The sequence below is a fragment of the Panthera uncia genome, assembly GCF_023721935.1.
Source record: "Panthera uncia isolate 11264 chromosome C1 unlocalized genomic scaffold, Puncia_PCG_1.0 HiC_scaffold_3, whole genome shotgun sequence".
NCBI classification, from domain to species: domain Eukaryota; kingdom Metazoa; phylum Chordata; class Mammalia; order Carnivora; family Felidae; genus Panthera; species Panthera uncia.
The window spans coordinates 34,840,801-34,845,954 of NW_026057584.1; the positions used below are offsets into that span (position 1 = coordinate 34,840,801).

The following is a 5,154-nucleotide window of genomic DNA, read 5'->3' on the forward strand; positions in this document are numbered from 1 at the left end:
TTGGCAAACGTTATAAACCATGCATTTTTCAGGCAAGCTGGTTATTACAACCAAACCTTTGGCTTTGGGGATCCAATCCTGAGAGTTTTGGGGTGGATGATTTTAGGAGTCAGCAGATTTCTGAAGAACAAAGCATGAGCATTTTCTTCAGTTGTTCCATGGTAATGAAAACCCTACCATGTTTTAAAATCATGATGCTGTAGATCTTCAGTATAATCCAAATGAAAAGAAGAATTTTTGATTCTAAGCTTCCTTATATTTTTGGTGTAAATTTGCATCCTAAAACATAATGATGCAGTGACCTAAACCACAGAGAATAACCGAAAGATACTAAAATTATCTTTGACAATTGGGTGCCAACCTACATTTTGCTCTGGTTTGAAAATTTTAAGGTCAATCATGTATTCTTTCATTTTCTAAGAACAACATAGGATTAAGACACATGGATAGACTAAGGTATAAATGTTGAAGGATCATCTTTAGGAATCTAAAAAAGATCAAAAGAAGGAAGATAATAAAATTCTGTTATATAAAAAACTTGTAATTCAGAAGAAAAAAAATTTAAGGTTTCTTTTTTTAATTTATTTTTGAGACAGAGAGAGAGAGAGAGAGCATATGCACAATTGGGAGAGGGGCAGAGGAAGAGGGGGGACAGAGGTCTGCACTGGCAGCAGAGAGCCCAATGCAGGGCTCAAACTCATGAACCATGAGATCACGACCTGAGCCAAAGTCAGATGCTCAACTGACTGAGCCATCCAGGCACCACAGAAGAAGAAGAATTGTTTTTTTTTTTTTTTTAAGAACAAGTCAGGGGCACCTGGGTGGCTCAGTCAGTTGAGTATCTGACTCTTGATTTCTGCTCAGGTCATGATCTTATGATTGTGAGATCAAGCCCCATGCCAGGCTCTGCACTGGGCGTGGAGCCTGATTGGCATTTTCTTTTTCTCTCTCTTTCCCTCTCCTGCTTTCTCTCTCTCTCTCTTTCAAGATAAATAAACTTTTAAAAAAAGAACAAGTTGATGTCCATTTTATTATCAAAATTATATAGTTTTTTTGTTTCTTTCAATCCTTGAGACATAAATCTTTTTATCCTTATAAACTTCTTATGTTTGGGATAAGATATGTCTTATTCAGAAGCCCTGTAATTGCAATCTAATTTTATACTAGAGCCTCATTTAGGGTTGCAGTAAGCATTTCCATATAGGAATAGTCCCTGAGGATAGTTCTAGACATATTTCAACAGATGGAAAATGAAACTGTGTCATTAGTGTGTCATTACAAGGCATATCGAAGAGTGCCAAGTGACTTGATATTTTAAGTTAAATTATTTTTATTAGTTTGCTTAACAAATACTTTCTGAATAACTGACCAGATCAGATATTCACTTAACCTAATTTGGTTATTAAGGTAATTAAAATACCGTATCAACTTCTTTTTGATAAAATGTTTCAAGAAATAAGCTACCATGTCCATTTGCTACTAGCACTGGCTCATTTGAGTCTGATTTTCTTTGAGGTCTAAAACAAGCCATCATTTGAAGAGGTTCACTCACTCTGCAGTTGCTTTGGAGCATATAGGTAGTAGCAGGTGAAGGCAGAGTGAGAATTTTTATTGGAAAACATGAACCTGCCCTGTGCTTTTGTCATGTTTACCAAATCCATACTAAGAACCTGGAAGTCCATGAAAGTGGTGATTACAACAGGGACCTCTCCTCACCACCCTTACCATGTCAGTAAATTGATCCACACAAGTTACCCTAACCAACTCAGGAGTTGCTGGGCCACTCAGGGTGAAGGTCTTGGTCAGCCCCCTTTCTTTATGGGCAGCAGTGACTGCATTCATATATGGTCAACAACACGGAGGGTTCCAAAACATTCCAGCCTCACCCAAACCCTGAAAGGAGGGCAAAAGGCTATCAGAAATGTCTGGTTCTCCTAGGACTAATTTGTGTACACCCCCCCCCCCCCCACACACACCCACACTCTCTCTCTCTTTCTCCATCTCTCAATTCACCTCTTCTGGCTTTATAATCCTCAGAGTAGAGTATGTCTGAGTTGCCAGAACTGAATTCCCCTCACGCTGATTTGTGTATGGGGTCCTCCTCAAAGTAGCTCATGAAAATATCCCAGGACATCAGGATAGTGGGACAGCTAAAACCTCTGTTCGTCTGCCCAGGTAATGTCCTAAAGACCAAAGCCCTTGGTGCCCTCTAGAATATTCCAACTTGGGCTCCAGACCATTTATGTTTAACTCAAAACCCAAGTAAAGCAACCACAATCTTTATGGCTAAGCCTGAAAGACTGAAGTGCTTGCCTCAAGCGTGAACTGTTGAAGTCCACATGTGTGCTAACTTCCTTGGTGTGTGTTAGATGTTTCTGAATTAACCATGTGGTAACATTATATTTTGAATGATTCACCAATGCTTCTTTGTACTTATTTTTTTTTTCTTTCTTTCTTCAAAGTAGTGTGGTCTGTGGTTTGTGTCCAGGCCCTTAGTGAGAGATGAGACAAAGGGTTCCAAGCAGATAAAGCCTATCTCAGGCTTTGGTTTTTACTCTGAAGCAAATGTGGAGGGAAAGGGATTGCTGGTAGAAGTAAGGAGGAGGGGGTGAGAGCAGAAAGGTCTTGTGTCCTATTTGGAGCAAACTGGCAGGGAGGTGGCTACACTCTAAAAGGCAGAATTGCAGCCTATGTTAGGATGGTCTTTAGAGATTCTCCCAGTACAGAAGAATAGATAGAGGCCCTTCAGACAGGAACTCTTGCCTTCCTCCCAATCTTGACCTACATTCAAAAAAGAGAGGCAATTTCCTAGAAAACCTAAGGTTCATCTGCCATCTTTCTGGCCAGATGTGGGCTCAAAACAGAACTTAAGTTGGGGAAGTTGTGTTTTTGTGCACTTGTGTTCAAGAGCTCTCACCATAAGTCTTTATGGGTCAGTTGAAGCCCATATGGCCCAGGGAATGTAGAGTCAATACCTCTTGTATTAGCAGCTATTAATAGCTCAGAGCAAATAGTGAGAAACTTGTTTGAAAGCCTATTCTGATTTGGGGAGAGTGTGGAAAGAGGCAGATAAACAAGAAAAAATTGAGTCTGGAGGACATGTGAGAAGGGTGAAGAAAAGAAAGTTCTGGGTGGGTGAAATTTGCCGACAATTTCAGTTTTATCTTGTGGTGGCCCTTAGCCTAATGACCCATGATGCTTGGTTCTTCCTTGACCTTTCTTGTTTGATTACATTTGTTTCATGATCTCAAGACTGAGCACCACTCTGCCATGAATTGGCTTTTCTTTTCCCTTCTCCTTTTCAATTCAAAGGAATAAGCAAATTCAGGGAGCTGTTTCATTATTTCTTGAAAGAGTAGGTTGTTATAGACTGAACTGTGCTCTCTCAAAATTCATATCCTCAAGTCCTAACCCCTAGTACCTATGAATGTGACCATATTTGGAGATAAGGTCTTTAAATAGGTCTTTAAGGTGTGCCCAAATCCAATATCACTAGTGTCTTTATAAGAAAAGGAAATTAGGACACACAGAGAGAGACATCAGACATATGCACACAGAGGGGATGACCATGGGAGGGCACAGTGAGCTGGCTGTCTGCAAGCCAAAGAGAGGCCCGAGAAGAAATCAAACCTTGATCTCAGACTTCTAGTCTCCAGAACTGAGAAAATATATCTCTGTTGCTAAAGTCACCCAGTGTGTGGTAGTTTGTTATGGTAGCTCTACAAACTCACATAGAGGTCTTGATTTCTTACCTTGGTTGGTTAAATGACGGTGGGATTTTGGAAGTGCACCAAAGTGACACAGAGCTCTTCTGGTATATCAGTGACAGAAGGGATTTTGTAGTCATCTGGACTCTGAGAATAAAGCACACCTTCTGGAAATATTTCAGTTCTTCTATGGTATATAATCTCATGGCTTGGATAAATTCTCTTTCAATCTATAGGCAAAAATTTCACAGTTTATAAGTATATGATACTGATTGAATATATATTTCAATGTGACTGAAAATGGAGCTCCAAACCATAGTGAGTCATTCTTGACAGCCTAGCGTGGATTTTATGAAGGGTTCTTCAGGGTCTGGTGTTTGCCATCCTGCCTGGCCTCATCCCTAGTTCTTGCCCAGGTGCCCCACACTCCAGGTACCCGACACTTGTCAAGTTCCAGGTAATTATCAAGCCCACTAGATTTCACTCAGATCGCCAAGTCTTTGTTTTGTTTTTTGTTTTTGTTTTTAATGTTTATTTATTTTTGAGAGAGAGAGTGAGAGACAGAACATGAGCAGGGGAGGGGCAGAGAGACACAGAATCCAAAGCAGGCTCCAGGCTCTGAGCTGTCAGCACAGAGTCCAACATGGACCTTGGGTTCACAAACCATGAGATTATGACTTGAGCTGAAGTCAGATGCTTAACTGACTGGGCCACCCAGGTGCCTCCAGAGCTCCAAGTCTTTGTAAATGCAGTTTTTCCTGATTCTCTTCACTGCTCCTTACCTCAGCTTGTCTTCCTGGAGAATTGCTTTTCATCCTCCAAGTTCCTGCCTATTTGGAGCGTGTGGATCCTCCTACCACTTCCTGGTTGGATTTAGGAAGCACTTCCTTGAGGCTCACTGAGTCTTGAACACATTCCCCCATCATGGTGGCTCTCAGAGGGCATTTTCCTTGTTTGCCTCTCTCCTCTTGCTCTCTCTCACATTTATAGACATTCTGAGGCCTTGACTTTCTTGTATTCTGTTATTAACATGTGGCCTGGTACATATTTATCTTAATAAATATCTGTTGAATTAGATGAGAATTAGCTAACATTAAAGGAACATGAACTAGAAAAATGGAACACTATTAAGTTATAATATATGGATTCTTCTCTTTATAAAATACTATGAAGAGTAGATAAATGTTAAACAAGACGTGATGAAAAAAACTTTTATCAAATTAAATATTTTTTATTAAAAGCCATTTTGAGTTCTATTTACAAACTGTTATGCTCTAAGGGGTGTCCGCCTGGAGGCTAAAAAATTGAAGGAGAGTTACTGTTTGCATTTTATTGAAATGTAAAATTAAGGAATAAGGCACACAAATTTAAAAACTGTATTTGGATATTTCCAAATGTTTGTCCCTAAAGGAAAATATCAAAGTCCAGGAGATGCAGTCTAACACAC

General features: G+C 39.9%; 1 pseudogene; it reads right to left on the reverse strand.

The window, feature by feature from the left end:
- Window positions 1-427: 427 nt before the first annotated feature.
- LOC125911372 (aldehyde oxidase 4-like) overlaps window positions 428-5,154 on the reverse strand; it is a 74,337-nt pseudogene continuing 69,610 nt past the window's right edge.